Source organism: Rhinolophus sinicus, chromosome 17 (assembly GCF_057876585.1).
Source record: "Rhinolophus sinicus isolate RSI-liver-muscle chromosome 17, RSI-T2T, whole genome shotgun sequence".
Taxonomy (NCBI): Eukaryota; Metazoa; Chordata; class Mammalia; order Chiroptera; family Rhinolophidae; genus Rhinolophus; species Rhinolophus sinicus.
This window is the reverse complement of record NC_142517.1, coordinates 80,651,927-80,673,016: the sequence shown is the minus strand read 5'-3', so window position 1 is coordinate 80,673,016 and position 21,090 is coordinate 80,651,927. Positions and strand designations below refer to the sequence as shown.

General features: G+C 38.5%; 1 long non-coding RNA gene across 7 annotated transcripts in view; it reads right to left on the bottom strand.

The window, feature by feature from the left end:
• Positions 1-21,090, bottom strand: part of LOC109460765 (uncharacterized) — a 318,121-nt gene that overhangs the window by 293,471 nt on the left and 3,560 nt on the right. The window contains exon 2 of one of the 7 annotated variants that reach the window (XR_016019545.1): positions 19,906-20,101. The exons of the other annotated variants lie outside the window; for them this stretch is intronic. This is a non-coding gene — a long non-coding RNA (uncharacterized LOC109460765). The remainder of the gene's footprint in view (positions 1-19,905; positions 20,102-21,090) is intronic. 7 annotated transcript variants of the gene reach the window in all.

Here is a 21,090-nt window from a genome sequence, read left to right as displayed (position 1 = left end):
ATGTACAGATTGGTTGTTATGAGGAAGTAGGGTATAGCATGAAGAATATAGTCAATAATAGTGTAATAACTATGTATGGAATCAGATGGGTACTAGATTTATCGAGGTGATAGATAGAAGGGCGTTGGGGGACAGGACAAAAAAGGTGAAGGGATTAAGAAGTACAAATTGGTAGTTAACAAAATAGTTATGAGGATGTAAAGTACAGCATAGGGAATTAGTCAATGATATGGTAATAACTATGTATAGTGCCAGGTGGTTACTAGACTAGTCAGGAGGATCCCTTCTTAAACTATACAAGTGTCTATACACTATGCTGTACACTTGAAATTAATATAAAATAATATTGAATGTCATAAAAAGAAGAATAGTTTTTAAAGAAAAGCAAAGCAAAGGTTATCCCATCCAGACAGAAGGAGGCTGAGCTGTTGTGCCCCTGTTATCAGTTACTCCGCAGCCATGGGGCTGCCCCAGGCAAAGGGGAAAAAGTGTAATCTCCCACGTATCTCTGGATAAAGAGACTCCCGTCAGCCAAAGAACATCTTCCAAAGAAGTATGTGCAGGTGTGAGCCATTAACAGCCAGCATCTGCAACAGCTGAGGGGTGGTGTGCACCTGTAGTAAACGGGGTGGGGACAGGATACCTTCCGCCAGCATCTTTTAACCCTTGCCCATCTCAGTCTACATGTTTCTCATATTAACACGTTGCGTACAACAGGGTTTAAATCCCTCATACCCCTCTGTTCCGGCAGGTTTTTAAAAGAAACTACTTTAAAATGCACTCTTCTCTTTAAAGCATAAATGTTTCTATGTCATTTATTATTTTTCTATGGAATTTTTTAGGATTTACTCACCTATGATGTTAGTAATCCCTCCTGGTGTGATACTGCAGAAAGCAGCTTCCTTTGTTATTAACAAAACACAAATAATTCAATAAAATGTGCAAAGTAAAAAGAGTCAACAGTAAAAACGAGAATTCTCGTTATCCGTCCTTAACGCATGGCTCAGAAAAAAAACGAAGATTCTGGTGATCCGTACGCAACGTGTTAAGTTTATTTTAGTCCATCTGGTCCCTGCTTCTCCAGGATTCTAGTTGATTGCAATTTCCAGTAAAACTAAGAGGAGAAGTTAGTAAGATGAACTATTATCCCTCTGCTGAGGGTGGTACCAAGATCATAACTGACATACAACATCTCCCTCCTCTTCCACCCTTTCTAGATTTCCCTCCCCTCCTGCTAGCATTGTTGATGATCCATGTGACTCATCTAATATCATGGCTTTATTGCCTCACTTGCCAAGTTGCAGTCAAATTGGGCCTAGGAATACCAAGAGATGTCCCAGGAATGCCAACATATTCCATCCTGCCCCGATTATATAACAGCAACTTGACCACCTCAATGATTGTCAGGATCATAATTGCCTCTGCCAATATGGCAGTTTCTTCCTTTGACTGCTGGTCTGCTGGAATGAGGCATCCCAGAATGCAAGGTGGCCACTGTAACTTTAAATTAAGTTGAACTCTTATTATATACCCAGGTGGAAGAATTCTCCTGGAACCAGGATCTCTAGACCCATAGAACTGAGAGTTGCATAGTGATGTGGAGTTGGACCATGCTAACTTACATCCTTTAGGTCCCAGATGCATCTAGTCTACCTGCCAAGGGCAATGCAACATACAAAGGTCATTGGTTTAGGGCAAGTACTGGACCCTGAAGGACAGTACCCAGCACTTGCAGGGAGCAACAGGTCCCTCAATTGTACCATCAGAAGGTCATTCCAATGCTCTATCAGGCCAGCAGCTTCCAGAAAAGGCTTCAGACTTAAGCCATTAACAAGCTAACACCCCCTAAAGCTGGGGAATGCCAGCTATTAAAGGGAATCTGGCATGACACCTACAACACCTGCTACAGAAAGATCAAAAAGAATTGAAAATCAAGCTCATTCATATTTCAGAACAGTCAATCTGATAACTGAGTAGACTGCTAAGTGACTAACTGGCAGGGGGTTAGGGAGTGAGGGGTAGCATATAAATCCCGGATGTAATGAATGGACAAAGGGCTGATTCACATCCTCAGCAGGATGGAGCAGGACAGTGAGATTTCATCACACTATTCAGAATAGTGTGCAATTTAAAACTTATAAGTTGTTTATTTCTGAAATTTTCCATTTAATATTTTCAGACTATGGTTGGCCATGGATAACTGAAACTATAGGTAATGAAGTCATGAATAAGGGGGGACACCTTTAGCTGATAAAGAACTTGTATCCAAACTATGGAAAGAACTCTGACCTAATTTTAAAAAACTAACAATCCAATTATTAAAAAACAGACAACATATTTGAACAGACACTTCACCGAGGAAATATATGGATGGCAAATAAGCACATAAAAATATGCTCACTATAATTCATCATTAGGGAAATAAAAATAACCACACTGAGATACCACTATACTCCTATTACATTGGCTAAATTTAGAAAGATTGTCCATACCAAATGTTGGTGAGGATGTTGAGAAACTGAAATACTCATAAACTGCTGGTAGGAATGTAAAATAGTTCAATCACTTTTGAAAATAGTTTGGCAGTTTCCTGAATATTCAAAATTATACCATATTGAAACATCATACCAGTACAGGCATTCTATAACACTCTTAGACATTTACCCAAGAAAAAAGAAAGCATATGTCCACATAAAGACTTATAGGTTAATGTTCTTTATTTGCAATAGCACAAAATTAGGAGCAACCCAAATCATCAACAGGTGAATAAATAAACAAATGTTGGTATATCCATACAATGGAGTACTACTCAGCAATAATAACTAGTGAATTTTTTAAAAAGTGAATTATTGATACATGCAACAACACAGCAACATGGATCAATCTCAAAATAATTATGCCAGGCGAAAAAAGCCATACAAAAGAATAATACACATTGCATGATTACTTTTATATAAAACTTTAGAAAATACAAAATAATGGATAGTGACAGAAAAGTCAACAGTTCCTTGGGGAGAAGGTATATGGTCTTGGGTAAAAGAAAGGGATTACAACGGAGCATGAGAAACTTGTGGGGGAGATGCATATGTTCACCCTCTTGAATGTGATGATGGTTTCAAGGATGTACATGTCTAAACATCAAATTGCACACTCTAAGCACGTGCAGGTTATTGTAGTCAATTGTAACTCGATAGTGATCTCAAGAATACACTCAAGGAAAGTTTATATTTAAATAAACATAGAAAATAAGCAATCCATATTATTTAGATATAATTATTACCTAATTCATTCAATAGTTACCTTATGGTTCTTATGTGCTAGGCATTGTGCTAGATGTTGGGAGCAGAAATATTTCTAAAATATGACACGCCTTCCCAAGAACTTCACAAATTTATGAAATAATAGACACCTACCCTATGGGAAAGGTAAGCTGTGATATCTTTTTCAAAGATGATAGTTAATGTTTCTTATGTTTCCTGTATATAAAAAAACTGAATAAATTTAACAAATGATGTAAGCAATCCCTTTTACATAAAGCCCTCTTTCATCAGTAGATGTTTCTCTGTTATTCTCACTTTGTTAACCATTGCTCCTTGGGTGGCAATAGTATCTTCCCTTTCCAATGCTAGTGTATTAACAGTCCAAAATCATCATTACTTATTGACCATCACTAATAATGCAGCCAACTCTCAGTTTTGATAGTGGATTTTCCAGAAACCTGGCTTTGTTCCTCGCACTACCCTGCTACTTGCATTTGGGACAATTCATTGCTTGTGACCACCTCCATCAAGAGTGTTTAGTAGGACAGAGCAGGTAAAACTCAAACCCACCCAATATTCTGCTGATAATCATAAAATCTTAAAATTGGAAGTAATCTCCAAGGTTATCGATTCCAAACTCCAACCCAGTGCTGGAATCTCCTCTAGCCTGTCCTTGACAAATAGTCACCCAGGCCAGATTCTGCTTGAACATTTTGAATAATAATAGAGCCAAAGCTCAGTGACTCCAACAATTTTATGGTCCCCTGGTTTAGCTCTTTTCCATGTTAGCAGTTCAAAGAGAAGTTCTTAGAGGTGATTGGAAACAATATTTAAACTTTAGTTAGGGAATAGTAATATGTATTTCAGTTATTACACACACATATACACACGCATATGCACACACAAACAGAATATTTTTCAGAGATAAAAGAAAATCTTCCAATATATTGTGTTATAAATACCTCACCCCCAACATCCCTTATGAGTTGGGGAAAGAGAGAGAGGATGAGAGAACTGAAAAATTATTCTATTAGTGCTATGAACTGAATTGTGCCCCCCTACCCACCCCAAATTCATATATTGAAGCCCTACCTCCCAGTGTAACTGTGTTTGGAGATAGGGTTTTTAGGAGGTAACTAAAGTTAAATTAGGTCATAAGGGATGGTTCCTAATGCAATAAGATTACAGGTCTTACCACCCTGCCAAGATTAGAAGATGTAGCAGATCTACCTAATACATACAAAAAAAAAAAAAAAAAACAAAGAGAGGTACACAAAATGAGGAAACAAAGAAATATGTCCCAAATAAAAGAACAGGATAAAATTCCAGAAAAAGAACTAAATGAAATGGAGGCAAGCAATCTACCAGATAGAGTTCAAAACAATGGTTATAAGTATGTTCAATAAACTTAGGGGAAGAATAGATCAACTCCATGAGAACTTCAACAAAGAGACAGTAAACATAAAAAAGGACATAGAGACCATAAAAGAGAACCAGTCATAAATGAAGAATATAATAATTGAAACAAAGAATACACCAGGAATTGACGGCAGATTAGATGAAATAGAGGATCAAATCAGCTATTTGGAAGACATGTAGCAGAAAATACCGAATCAGAACAACAAAAAGAAAAAAAGAATCCCCCAAAATGAGGATAGTTAATGGGGTCTCTGGGACAACATCAAGTGTACCAACATTTGCATCATATGGGGTACCAGAAGGAGAAGAGAGAGAGTGAGTAATTGAAAACCTATTTGAAGAAATAATAATGGAAAACTAATCTAACATGCAAAGGAAATAGACATACACATCCAGGAAGTGCAAAGAGTGCCAAACAAGATTAAATCAAACAGGCCCACACCAAGACACAATGTAATTAAAAGGGCAAAGGTTAAAAACAATGAGAGAATCCTAAAAGCAGCAAGAGAAAGGCTACTAGTTACCTATAAGGGAGTTCCCATAAAATTGTCAGCTGATTTCTCACAAGAAACTTTGCAGGCCAGAAGGGATTGGCATGAAATATTCAAAGTGATGAACAGCTATGACCTACAGCCAAGACTACTCTACACAGCAAGGCTATCATTTAGAATCAAAGGAGAGATCAAGAGCTTCCCAGACAAGAAAAAGCTAAGAGTTCATCGCCACCAAACCAGTATTATAAGAAATGTTAAAAGGACTTCTCTAAAAAGAAAACATGGGGTGAGGGGAACATAACTATTAATAATAAAGTGACACATACCTATCAATAATCACTTTAAATGTAAATGGCTTAAATGCTCCAATCAAAAGACATAGGGTGGCTGAATGGGTAAGAAAACAAGGCCCATACATATTCTGTCTACAAGAGACTGTGGGGACAGAGCCCCAGAGAGCAGTTTCCAGGCTCCTGGCCTCACATAGAAAGGTGCTGGCTCAGGTAGTAAATGGCCATCAACTGTGATTGGATGGCCATCAACTGTGGCTAGTTGGCCGTCAGCTGTAACCAGTGAGTCATTGACCACGAATATAACTGCCGTGACTACACTAGCAGAAAATGGGGGCTAGCAGGAAGATGGTGGCTGAGCTAGCAAGCGGCGGAGTGTGGATTGCGGATTGCAGAGAGGTGGATTGCAGCTAGCAAGTGAAGTTGGTTGGCAGACAGAAGTGGATGGCAGGTTGCAGATAGTGTGGCTCCTGCTTCCTGTGTCTCCAACCCAGCTGCCAGCGAGACTACAGTTGTGTGACTCCCCTATCTATGGCTCCGCTGGCATTCCTTTTTGGCCTAGCCACATCCTGCGTTCTTATGTGGGCAGCGGGAGCTGAGACCCTGCAGGCCGCTCTGAATGACACATGGCGCAGTGAGCAGGGTCTCCCACATGACAAGACCCATTTCAGATTGAAAGACACCCAAATACTGAAAGTAAAGGGATGGTAAAGGATATTTCATGCAAATGAAAATGGAAAAAAAAAAAAAGTTGGAGTATACCAGACAAAATAGGCTTTAAAACAAAGGCTGTAACAAGAAACAAAGAAGGACACTACATAACAATAAAAGGACCAAACCAACAAAAGGATATTACCCTTGTAAACATTTAGGCACCCAATGTAGGAGCACCTACATTTATAAAGCAAATATATCAATGGACATAAGGGAAGAGATCAACAGTAATACAGCAATTGTAAGGGATTTTAATACCAAATTGACATCAATGGGTAGATCATCCAGACAGAAAATCAACAAGGGAACAGTGCCTTAAAAAAAACACATTAGACCAGATGGATTCAATTGATAGTTTAGAACATTTCATCCAAAAGCAGCAGAATTTACATTCTTTAAGTGCACATGGAACATTTTCCAGGACAGACCACATGATAAGCCATAAAACAACTCTCAACAAATTTAAGAAAATTGAATTCATATCAAGCATCTTCTCTGACCACAATGGTATGAAACTAGAAATCAATTACAAGAAAAAAACTGAAAAACACACAAACACATGGAAGCTAAGTAACATGCTAATGAACAACAAATGGGTTAAAATAAGATCAAGAAAGAAATTAAAAAATGCCTTGAGATAAATGAAAATAAAAACACGAGCCAAAATCTAGGACACAGTAAAAGCAGTGCTAAGAGGGAAATTCATAGCAGTACAGGCCTACCTCAAGAAACAAAGGAAATCTCAAATAAACAATCTAACCTTACACCTAAAGGAACTAGAAAAAGAACAACAAAGTAAGCCCAAAGTAGGTGAGGGGAAAAGAGATAAAATATATGGTGATGGAAAAAGAACTGACTTTGGGTGATGAACACACAATGTGATATACAGACGACGTACTACAGAATTGTACACCTGAAACCTATGTAACTTTACTAACAATTGTCACCCCAATAAACAAAACAAAAAAAAAAAAGAAAGAAAGCCCAAAGTGAGTAGAAGGAAGGAGATAATAAAGATCAGAGAAGAAGTAAACAAAATAGAGTTAAAAAAAATACAAAAAAAGCAGTGAAACCAAGAGCTGGTTCTTTGAAGACATGAACAAACTTGATAAACCTTTAACCAGACTCATCAAGAAAAAAAGAGAAAAAGAAAACCCAAATAAATAAAATCAGAAATATAAGAAAAGTGACAACTGACAACACAGAAATATAAAGGATTACAAGAAAATGCTACAATTATATGCCAACAAATTGGACAATCTGGAAGTATAACCATGTATGAACTTTATGCATTCTGCTTTAATCCAAGCTAGTTTTGTTTATCCTGATAGAACTATAATTCCCTTGATTCTTTTCCAGGATCCTCCTACCTGTACTTATATTGTATGTCTGCTCCTTCTAGTCATTAAGCCCTTAGGACATTAGATTCTGGTCTACACCAGAACTTAAGAATAAAGCTGCAGGTCTATCAACCATGACTAGGATATAATAACTAAACCTCAAACAATGAGTAAGGGTTTACTAAAACAAAACTAACATCTTGGCTTCACTTATGTCACAGCTCCAGACTCATGAGAACAGAACAGTTCCAAGGACCGCAACCCCTGGAAACCAGACAGAACAATGCCATGACTGACACCAGGGCCTAAAGCCATGATCATCTGCTCCCTGCCTTAGCCCCAACCAATCAGTAGAGCCCCCAGCCCCAACTCCCATAGCAACCATAATGAATGATTTTTCCCTTGTGTAATTTAGCCATTAGAGGTCACCAGGAGCCAGGTTTTTGGGAGCACTAGCTCACCTGTGTCTCTGGATTTGGAGCCAATTCCTTAAATAAACCCTTACTTTCTTTGATGCAAACTCCTGTTTGTGTTTTCTTTTGGCTTAGATGTGCGCAGGCAAGCAGACCTCTTTGAGTTGGCAGTAATGGAAGAAATATGTAAGTTCCTAGTAACATACAATCTTCCAAGACTGAGTCAAGAAGAAACACAAAATCTGAACAGATTGATAACTACTAACGAAATCAAATGAGTAATCAATAAACTCCCAACAAGCAAAAGTCCTAGACTGGATGGCCTCACAGGTGATTTTTACTAAACTATTAAAGAAGAATTAACACTTATCCCTCTCAAACTATTCCAAAAATATTCAGGAGGAGGGAAGGCACCCAAGCTCATTTTATAAGGCCAGTATTACCCTCATTTCAAAACCAGAAGAAGTCACTACAAAAAAAAAAAAAAAAATTATAGACCAATATCCCTGATGAACATAGATGCAAAAATCCTTCACAATGTATTAGCAAACCTAATTCAGCAATGTATTAAAAAGAGCAGAGTGGAATTACAATGATCAAGTGGGATATTCCTGGAATGCAAGGTTGGTCCAATATCCACAAATCAATGAATGTGATACACCACATAAGCAAAATGAGGGATGAAAATCATATAATCATACTAATAGATGCAGAAAAAGCATTTGACAAAATATTCCATTGCATGGATATACCATGCAATGGTTTATCCATGCATCAATTGATGGACATTTGGGTTCACAAATATTCACAAAAGTGAATATTATTATTATTTGGGTCTCAAGTGTGAAAAGAAAAATTACAGTTGAGGCTCCAAAATGTGGTTTGTAATTCCCCCTTCTATCTGAAATGATTCATTCATTCAACATACACTATGGCCTCAGATACAAAGACAAATAAAGCCTGGTCCTACCTATGTGAGTCAAGAATTGAGGAGCATTCTACTAGTCAATTTTTTCTAGTGAACTCAAACATTACTAACTGTGGGGCTGCACATCTTGATGTGCAATATAATTTCTCCATTTAATACAACAAAATGTACACATTGAAAGGGAAGGATATCCTAGATTCAGGGAATCAGAATGTGGGAAGACACTCCAGGGACCCTCTTCCTTGAAGCCACCTCAGATGGCCTCAGGACAGCAAGCTGCCCCCCTTGTTGGAGCTTCCCCAGTATTTGATTCTCTTCCTGTGACTGCATCTTAGTATACTGCAATATCCATTTAAATATGTCCAGATATCAAAGGGCATCAGCAGAGAAACCAAGCCTTATTCATCTATGTTTCCCAGCACTTTGCACCATACTTGATACATAACTGTTGCTCAATACTACAGCTGTGGATTGAGTAATCAGAATGTAGCAGTGTAAAGAGAAAAGCAACCTTTAAACAAGAGGAGATGGTGCAAAAAGAAAGAAAACTGATTGAAAGAGACATTTCTCCAAAGAAGATAAACCAAAGGCCAATAAGCATGAAAAATATATTTAACATCATTAGTCATCATGTAAATGCAAATCAAAACCACAATGAAATATCACTTCACACCTAGTACGATGGCTATAATCTGAAAGATGGACAATAAGGTAATAATAAAAAAGATGAGCAATAAAAAGTGTTGACAAAGATTTCTAGTAGTTCTTATACATTGCTGGTGGGAATGAAAAATAGTGCCACCATGTTGGAAAACTGTTTGGCAGTTCCTCAAACAGTAACCATAGAGTTACCATATGACCCAGAAACTCCACTCCTAGGATATACCCAAGAGAAATAAAGACATATGACTGAACAAAACTTGTACATCAGTGTTAATAGTAGCATTATTCCTAGTAGTCAAATAGTGGCAACAACCCAAATGTCCATCAACTGATGCATGGATAAACAAAAACATGGTATGTCCACGCAAAGGAATATTATTTGGCAATAAAAAAGTAGTATGACGTACTGATACAACATGAATAAATCTTGAAAACATTACACTAAGTGAAAGAATCCAGACACAAAAGGCCACATATTATATGATTGTGTTTATATGAAATGGATTATTATAATAAAAGTAGATTAGTGGTTGCCAGGGTCTAGGAGAAGGACAGAATGAGGAGTGACTGCTAATGGGTGTGGGGTTTCTCTCAGGGAGTGATAAAATGTTATGGAATTAAATAGTGATGTTGCTTGTATAAGTTTGTGACTATAATAACAATCATTGAAGTGTACACTTAAAAAGCATTAATTTTATGGTATGTGAAGTATACCACAATAAAAAAATACGAGAGAGAGAGACAGAGAGAGAGAGAGAGAGAGAGAGAGAGAGAAATGAAAACTACATATAATGGCCAAACTTATGCAAAGGTAATGTCTTCATAAAATAATTTTTTAATGGTACTATACAGAACCTGGTATAAAATTAAATGAAATATTAGCACCTGTGTATCTCACAAAGGAAACTGAAGGAAACAAATGTTTATTTAGAGCCTAGGTCCCAGCATAAGTATGTTTTCTGTTTTCTCATTAATCTTTTGAGAACTCTATTAATCATTTTACAAATGAGGAAGCCAAGTCTCAGAGAAGTTGAGTGATTTTCCCAAGATTACACAGTAATGTAGGACAGATCTAAGAATCCTGTTCAGATGTGCTTAATTCCAAAACATGTGTTCTTTCCACTCTAGTACCACACCTTAATTAATATGTTTTCGAATTCCACAAAATTCAGTTTCATGCAAGTTCCTCCAGACATTGTGAAGTAAACTATAAGAAACTTATCTTCAAAAGCCTATTCAAACCTTGGCCGAAATTTATAAGCCCAATGCACTCCCTTATTTGTCCCACCTGCCTTCCTGACCATCTCCTTTCTGACTGCCCAAGTAGGGGTTAGCCTTTTATCCCAGAGCCCCACCTGCACCGAATGGACACCATATCCCAGCAGGATGTCTAGTTCATCATTTTAGTTCCCAAGCACTTGGCTGCGTTTTGCATTCAGTAGAAGTTCAATGCATGATTATGGTGACTGAGCAAACATTTTCCTCCCTCTAAAGTTCTCATAATGCAGTCAAGATGTAAGCTGTGGATACAGTAAAATAACCACGTCACTGTTTTATGACCAGGTACACCCCAAGAAATCTTGTTCGCAGGAGAGGGTCTCTGTGGACAGACTTGGAAGATGTGAAGTTGTTCTCCAGTCCTTTTTATAGAGGGTTATGGAGTGGTGGCAATGGCCGTCTTCCACATAAATAAATAATAGGCTTATGATCTGTAGTCCTCTTCAGTGGAACCATGTGGATAGGTCTAGATAATGAGTTGAAAGTCAAAGGGACAGATGTCACTTCTTGACTGAGCATACCTGCTGCTCTCAAACACAGCTCTCTTCTACTGCATAGTGGTCAACGATTCTGAGATGGTTGCTGCTCCATCAAGTTTATAAGAAATGTGGAGCAGTGCTTTCAAATGATCCATGCAGATATTTTTGAAGTCACTAAGATTTTGAGGTTGCTTTGTTTTTACAGCATGACGGAGCCTGTCCCGACTGATTCAAACCTCTAAAGTTGAGATTATGTGTGAAAATAATGGGAAGTAAGTATAATTGAACTGAAACATGCTTGACCACAAGGAACTGGAAGAGACAGGATCAAAAGATAGTTTAAAGTAAAATAATACAAAGCCTTGAAACCCAGTCTAGTGTAGAAGGTGTGTGGAAGGAAGAAGGTACTATAGGATGGAAAAATAGTTATGTTAAGCCCAGAGAAACTATTAGCAGAAAAGAAACTAAAAGGAGAAGAACGCACAGTCAGTAGTGGATATCAAGACAGATGATATCCTCACTTTGAGATCCCAGAAGGGTTGAATGGAGATAACTGAGGGCAACGTAGAGAAGCCATTAGGCAGGAGATGCCAAAAGTCAATCCAAGGACAAAAGCCCATGGCTAGGGAGAGATGCATTAATTTTCTATTGCTGCCATGTCAAGTTACCACAAATCTAGTCCCTTAAGACAACACAAATGTATTATATTACCAATCTGTGAAAGTCTAACCTGGATCTCACTGTCTAAAATCAAAGTATCAGAAGGTCTGAATTCCTTTCTAGAGGCTCTGGGGGAGAAACTATTTCCTTGCCTTTCCCAGCTTCTAAAGGCTGTCTATACTCCTTGGCACATGGCCCCCTTCTTCTACAAAGTCATCAATGCAGCATCTCTCTGACCCTTCTTTTATCACATCTCTTTGTCTGAACACAGCTAGGAAGGGCTTTCTGTTTTTAAGAACTCGTGATTGGACAGCACCTATTCAGATCATCCAAGCGAACCCAACCTCAACATCCTTAACATAACCACATCTGCAAAGTCCATGGTGCCACATAAGGTAACATATTCTCAAGATCTAGGAATTAGGACTGGCCATCTTTGGGAAGGCATTATTCTGCCTTCCCCAGTAGCCAAGTATGAAAAATGAAACGAGTCAAGCTATCAAGAGACAAAATGTGGTACTGGATAGAAGAATGTTTTGAGGCCCCTAAAGGGCAAGTTCAATGGACTAAAAGAGAAGTGACTAGGCCTGTACCAATGCCCATGATACCCCATGATTAACCCTTTCCAGGCACAAAGTAGAGGCTCAATAAGTACAAGCTGAATGAATGGAAAAGGTGAAAGAGATGTTGACCAAATAAATAGGACTTGACAATAGTCTGGATACAGAAGGCAAAAGAGAGAGAAGCATAAAAACAATTGACAATCAATGAGGCATCTAAGAGAGGTGCAAGGCTAGACATTGAAGAATGCATGGAAGAGGGTTACATGAAATTCCTTCTCAACTGTGCTCTGAAAAATTTCATTGTTTTTCAGAATTTAATTTATTTTACAAAACTGAAGGAGTAACTATACTGGCAAATAGATGTAAGATATAGAAATGTAAGAAATTAAATTAATCATATGTTTATAAAATTATTCTTTGTCAGATGTTTCTCAGGAAGCCAAAAACTAGATATACTATTTCTGAAAAATAATTGGGGGAACCTCTAATTAGGAAAGCAGGATCATTTTTAAAGGAGTTTTATCTTTAAGGAAATCTAAAGAGAAAGGACCATGGTTTAATTATGAAACAATGTTTTTGAACGTATGTGCCTTAGATCTCTGCAGTGGAGGTATGTTGCATCTGGGTCCATTGACTCGGTAAAATGTAGTGAAAACTGAAAACTATAATAAATCACAACCCCTGTGGGCAACACCAGATTAAATTTCTTTCTGGCTTTTGCACAATGGTGGCAATGGCTGTAATCCAAAACACAAACAAAAACTCATATGGAAGCAACAAACACATTTAAAACAAAAAAAACATATTATTCCCCAGTCCAAAGAACTTCTTGTCTAAGACTTTGTCTGTGACTTATTTATATTACTGAGTAACTCCACCCAGTGAACATAAAGCACAGATGACTGAAAAGCAGGCAGCATTTACATAGTCTAATGATTCCCATATATGGATGATAGATATGCATGCCAAGAAGTTTGGCAATTGCTTTTTGGAAATTGACTTAATAAGATGGTGACAAGTGAAGTGTGTACATGGTGAGTCCCATGATAACCCAGACATTACTATTCTCATCTCTGAAAAATCAAGCCATTCATTCTCCATTAGCAACGTGCTTTAAAGTAACATGTAAATAATGGGCAAACTGCCACAAGCTGAATTTGCTAAAAAGTGGTCCCATGGTATAAACAGAAACCAGAGCTATAACCACTACTAATGCAATAGAATGGTTGATGAGAATGACACAAATCTTAAACCTCTTATTTCTTGAAGCTTACTCAAGGGACATGACAAACTGATAAACAAGGACCAGAAAGAATCAATTCTGCCTGCCACTTGCATTATGGGTTCTTCCAAATGTCCACATTGATTATCCTACTAATTCGTATTTTCTCTGGTTAAACTTTAAACTTAGGCTGGCTTTCCCTGCCACCCAGCACGTTCCTGCTGACTGTGCATCTGTGTATGAGAGTGCTGCTTACCAAGGAGTTCCACCTTCACGGGAGATGAAACAAGATTTGAAATTTCCATTGGGTCTTTCTACTTCTTTATCAATATCTAAAGGTGTCTGCATAATTGGGAATTTTATAGATAATGAAGAAGAATTGATCCCATATCTGGAACAGTTAACAAGTATATGCCAGTATACAACACGTATAGCATGAAAACATGAGAATATGTACCTGGAGTTTACCACCAATCCATCTACCCTTTAATAAGGGTGGCTAGAGTCACACTCTCTATACACTCTTGGTTTTCTTGTTTCTGTTTCCAACACTATGTCAATTTTTATCCAGACACAACCTGGCTACGAGGATTTTTCCTCTTTATCCTTGATGCCGTCTTGGCCTCTTAGCAGAGCACCCTGATTTCCATCCTGCCTATCCGCATCAGACCTGTTATTCTGACTTGGTACCCTTGTCATTTTTATTCCTTGATCCATATTTTTCCTTAAATATTTATTGAATGTGACTCTGTGTTCCAGGAACACAGATTGAAGAACACAGATGTTTGACTCTCAACTTTCCTTAACAGATCAAGTCTTACGCTGATTCCCCAGCTATGTCCTCTCCATCTTGAATAGTTCAGTGCCCCATGGCCCACTACCCTGGCCCTAGTCATAGACAAGCATTCCAGCCAAAAAAAATGAGTAAGAGCAATAGAGCTCTTTAACCTTAGTTTAGGCATTGACCTTTGAACACTTGCAGGCTGAGTGGCTGCAAATGTTTCATAGCGTCTGCCCTGACACCAGCTGACCCTGATCCTCTGGCGGGGGCACAGAGGAGAGCTGTACAATGCCAGGGCCTCTGCCCAAGATGGGCATGTCAGCATCCCACCCTGTATTGTCAAGGCAGATGCTACAAAACATTTGCAGCCACTCAGCCTGCAAGTGTACAAAGGCCTAAACTAGGGTTAAAGAGCTCTATTGCTCTTACTCATTTTTTCACTTTGGTTATTATTTTTTTTATTTTTGCTCTTAGGGCTCTTCAGAAATCTGTACTATTCAGGGTCATCAGGAAATGAATCTCTTTGGTACCACTCACTCCGTTGGCACCATGCTAACGCCTTCTGCTTTAAGAAAAAAGGGTTTACATGGGAAAAATGGATTTACGTATAAAAAGAATGTCTTTTTAGACGAATGTTGTCTGGAAGATTCACTCCCATTAATCACAAGCCCTTTCCTCTCCATCTGTCTCCAAATGTCCATTCAAGTAAAAAAACAACAAAACAAAACAAAACAAAAAAACACCAGATACTAATCTATCAGCCCAGATTACTGCTGTTTAACTTTGGCCTGCCCACAACATGTTGTTTACACCCACCCAGAGAAAGCGGCCTTATGTTAGCATCAAGTAAGAAAAATCAAAAACAGTAATGGAAATATATGAATTTCCAAATACAAATTCAGGACAGAGGAAAGTTTCCAAAGTATCCCCAATGAGTTGTCCATGTTCAGAATGTGTAACATACCTGTATAAACTTCTCTGCTATAAATGAGATTCTTGGTTTAGATTTCAAACTTTATCCCCAATTTTCCCTCGATTCTATTCTGGTCTAATATTGAGTCAATCCATTTTACACAGGCAAATTCATTTGTAACATTGAGTCAAACCACCTGAAGTGTATCTCCATCCACATGGGACACTGTCTGAAACCATATGGCTATCACCATATACAGTAGAAATGTTTGCAAAATAAAAAACAAGGGAAAACTCTATTCTTTATAAATGCAAAGATTCTCCAGACACGGGCCTGTGTTCTCTTTACCCTAATGCAACTCAATAATTCTCTGATTACTAAGGCAGCAATATTGGGATAATATGTCTCTTTTCTCAGCCACTAGGTTAAAAAGTAGTACTGCCCTACACTGACCACAGCTAATGAAAATGAAAGGAGATAGTTAGTACATGTGGAAGTGCTTTGAAAAGCCTCAAGTGCTATCCATATGTAAGAGGGAGTGGTGACGTTGGTACTGATGGTGGTCCTAGCAGTTGGGTGTGGCCATTTCTCTGATAGTTTCCCAATTTAGGGCTGACAGAACATGAGCTCGTTGAAAAGTACCTTGGAGAAAGGACTCAGCGTGGGGTTGGTTCTGTAGTAGAATAGTCTTAGAAAACACTATATATAATATCTCTACCTTTTAGAATTTCAAAAGGTACATTAGCCATTCAAGTCCTGAAATAACCCTGCAATAAAGAAATCTGTCCAATTTTAATAATTCAGAATTTCTGAAACATAAATGGATTGGAACTATTTCTTCTTCATAACACATTAATATTCCATTGCACTAGGGTCTCATAGGACATTATTATTATTCAGAGGGAACAGAGAATTATATGATCACCTGGACCAAATGCTCATTGTAATAGGCTAACTCCTTCCACTCATGAGACCCCAGATTCTTGTCTATATTTACATCATGAAAGGTCGGATCCTCAATTTATGAGAAAAACCGGGGATTCTGACATCCCCTTGAAAAATTAACACCAAGATTCAGGACCTAAAAATGATGTTGTCCCAAATACCTGCCATTTACCATTTTTTATATATAGGCATATTCAGACAAAAACATATTCGTGGATTTTAAAGTTGTGTAGTCTTCATAGTCTCAAAATGGAAATAAATCAACAAGTGTTTATTATTGTGGCGAGCCCTATGCTAGTGCTTTGAGCAACACAGTTTCCTGCTTTCAAAGATCTCACAGTATTTCTGACTTCTTGTTTGAGAAATTTATAATCTAGAAGGCAGAAGTGAGGACAAGATAACACACATTAAAGTAATGAATGCTATCCATTTGTGCAGACATAAGCATGAGTCGTCTTCAGAAATGTCACCCCCAGTAGGAAACCCTCTTAGTCTAGCCACAAGAGTGGAAAATGGAGAAAACCATCTGATCCTGAGCAGTGTTCTCCCTGTGCCATATGGCCGGATACAATCCCAGTTTTCACCTGAAACTCTATGATAATATATTCAGTATAGAAGGTCTCATAAAAGCATCGGTTCCAGAAAGGATGCAAAATACATACGAGATAAAATAAAATTGAAAACTAGGGGGATGAAGAAATTAGAACATGGAAGAAATGAGGATAGGAAAAATAAGATGAAACCAAGATAGAGTGACATGGGAACAAAAATCAATGGGAACAAAACTATAAGTAATAACTTACAAGAATTGAATGGGATCTGACCACTTTTTGCACAGCAATTTACACCTCACTTCTATTTTTTGTTTGTTTGTTTGTTTTTGTTTCAGGTATACAAAACAATGTAATAATTAGACATTTCACCCCTCACAAAGTGATAACCTCCCACCCCCAATCTATTGCCCCTCAGTCAATGGAATTGTAATAGATATATACACCTCACTTCTTAAGAGGTTATTTCTCTTCCCACTCCTTTATTTAGTGACCGAAAGCCCCATTTAAACCACACCTCAATAGCTGTGATGATTTTAAGATTATCTTGCAAATAGACTTACCTATTTCCTTTTGCATAGAGTGAAATTCCTCCTAGGGAAACAGGTGGGCTCCCAGAGATGAAGATATCTGCTACGGGCACACTGCATGTACTCACAAAACCTTATGGTGGGTCTAAGCAGAAATGACAAGGGCCAACCACTATCTGTCCACTTAGGAAATAAATTAATGAATAATATGGAAGCTAAAGTATGTGGGAGTCTAAGTCATCAACTTGTTGTCATGGAGGCTATCTAAGAATATCTTGGAAGATGTTTTTCTAAAGGAAATAGATGGAAAGTAAACACCATAAGGTAGTATCCAGGCATCATGAAAGATCCAAAAATAAGTGGCTCCAGTTCTCGAGTACATTCAGATTAGGTATAGCCTATTGTTCATCCATTTCCTCAGTCAAAACTCTCAGTGTATGATGGTGTATACCAGGAAAGTACATTTGGGCCCTTTTTATGCCAAAACCATATTGAAACACCATCTGCTCAGATAACCCTTGCACCTCGACTAACTCAGCAGGCAGGAAGACTCAGTTTGCAGGCCACCACTCAGACTGACCCTCCTGATCCCCAACCACAAAACATAAAGCATATCATTGTCCTTTCCCCCCACAAACAGAGACGGACGAGGTTTTTCTTTTTTGTGTGTTTCTTGATGTCATCCTCTGACTTGCACCTGGCCCACTGTGCACCCACTTCAAAGCTCTGCCTGATGGGTTCCCGTAGTTCCCAGTACTTACCTCGACCATAGAATTGACCATGTTGAATGAAATTATCTATTTATCTCTCTGTGTCCCCCACAAGACTGTTTAAATTCCTCAAACATGGGAACCAAACAATATTGGTCTTTTGAACCCAGTTTCTATGACCCTCCCAGAAACCTCCTGCAGCTCTAAATGTTTTTTTTTTTTAACCAAGTGAAGTAAAATGGGTTAAAGATAGAGAAAAGTATGAGAGGGCTTAATGATTTATTTTTTAAAAAAAGCCTATAGTCCACCAATGTATATTGACTACCGACCCTAGGGTAGGCCTACTGTCAGGAAAATGGATCAGGCCTTCAAGGATAGTGATGAAATTGAGGAGAAAACAGGTGAGTATACGTATGAAACAGCGAAAAACGTCATCAGAGAAGTCCCAATTGCCCTGGGAGGTTCAGAAAGACGATGAGAGAGCATTTCCTGAAGAAGGCGGTATTGAAGAAATAAAGGATGTGAGCATGTGTCCATAGGTGGGCATCGTGCAGGAGCTCTATCCACCACCACATAGAAAATGAAACGTCGAGGGCACACACATTATCAAAAGCAAATTGTTTCCCTGACTGAAGCATAACGTATCTCAATGAGACTGGAAATGAAGACTGGGCTGTAATCTTGGAGAGGGGCCTTGAAGGCAAATTCGGATTTTTCTATAAATAGTGTGGTGTCATAGAAAGTGTCTGAACAAAGGTATGCCATACCATTGCTGGGTTTTGGGTGATTGCTTGGGGGGCAACACACAAGATGATTTGGGCACAGGACAAATATAAATACATGGCAGTCTAAAGCCAGGACATCTGTTAGATCTCTCATCTTAGATAAACATTTTTGCCTGCCAGATTGGAGTTTTTCATGAAAACCCTAATTTGTAGAAGATGTAACTCTGAGCAGGAAATATAAGATTTATTAAAAGTTAAACATGGGGTTAATATTAATAAGAACACAAGCAAACAAACCACAAATAGAAAGAATAGAGGCTAGGAGATACAGCAAGATTAAGAGTTATTCAGCAAGGAAAGTCTAAGGTGAAGACAATTCCGTATTGTAGATAGGGTCTTAGAAGGCATAAAGTAAGGGTCAACTGTATTTCTCTAGTACCCTCGAAGTTTCCACTCCTGAATAAGAAGAAATCTCCCTGAACTATATTTCTCCCTCTTCATTGTACTGCCCCCATGAGATCATTCCTACAATGAAATTTTTTAAGGTATAAAAAAAGAATGGAGTGACTTTAGGTGTCCCTGGAATGGGGAAGGTAAGAGCTGGAAAACCGTTCAGAGACCCTAGTAAAAGTCTAATAGTTTGGAAAACTAAAAAGAGCTACAATAATTTAGTCTATTTTGAAAAGGGCAACCAAGTTTTTCCTAATTAAAGAAATAAAGACGTGAGGCACTAGGGAAGCAGAGGAATTTACAGTGGAAGTAAAGAACTTAGGAAATCAAATCAACTAATTTGGACATCAAGTAAATCTGGCAAAATGGATAGAATTTTCAGAGACAAGGGGGCTGGGTGGGGTGGTTCTATTTCCATCAATGAAAAGGAGAATTACTACTTAATTCAGAGGCGGAGAGTTGAAAGGCTTCAAGGTTTAGAGGCTGGTGGCTAAATCCAGGAGACTTCTGCCAAGTCCTGAGACAGAGAGAAAATGATGACAGTTAAGAGCTAGTTAAGTGACAATAGTACACCCACCTTCTGAGATTCTGTATCCAGAATACAGGCAATGTTTAATGTTGGGGTGTAATCCTCTGGTGCAGACACTGGATTAATGCACTAAGAGCTCTTACTCCCATGCCTAAAACTGAGCACATGTATCATGGAATGTTGGGTCAACTTCATAAGGACATTGAGGAAGAGGAGTATCCACTGACTGGCACAAAGCAGGCATCTGAAAGGTAGAAAGAACTTGAGAGACTGTCTAGTTAAGCTTCCTTATTTAGCATACAGACAGTGAATCCAGAAAGCATAAAACATGTACCCCAATTTTTCATGGGTAGTTAGTGGCTGAGCTGGAACTAAACTCTAGGTTCCCTGCCACCTCTGTCCAGTGCTCTTTATTTATAAAGACAGCGGGAGCTGAGAGGCTGTCATCTCTAGGATCACGGGAGTCAGGCAGCTCTCTACCATCTACACCAACAGGAAAACAGTGACTCACAGAATCCAATGGTCCCTTGGAATGCAGGAGAGGTGTGCCTTTCTTCCACGCTGTGAGCCTTCTCAATTTTTGTAAATAAAACCCTATTTTAAATGCCCTAGGAGAGCTGGCAAGTGTAAGTGCCTTGCAGGCCAAGATCATGCTTGGTGATAGTTAGCACAAGCTTAGGCTGACTGACTGATGGGTCATTTGATAGATGGAGCGCAAATTGCTGTACTTCGAACTTCAAATCATCGGTAATTTTTGGCTTAGACCAAAAGCCACATTCATTTGCATTTTGAAGCACTTAGGAGTGGCAGGAAGAACCGGAGGTTGAAATTTGCCCAGGGTAACATATAAAATAATTGAAAGTTGGCTCTTTGAAAACGTGAAGGTATAGCTTTTAAAGCCAGATTCCATTGTTTCCTAATCCAGGCATCCTTGAAAACTCAAGGATCTCATACATCAGACCTATTATCTGGGGATAGAAACTTTTTGATAACTTGAAAGCTGTAACAGGTGAAGAAAAGACTTGTTCCTCTGACACACAGAGCAGATACCGCCCTTCACTTTAATCCCATCTGTCATCCTGGCCACACCCTGGGAGAATCCTGCCTTTTTCTCCTTACAATCACAGAGGGCACTCACTATAGAAACACTCTGGGCTACAGCCACATTTATTTCTGCCACCTCAGCCAGGCCTCCAAGTCTGCAGATCAAAGACACTTAGTTTTCTTTATTTC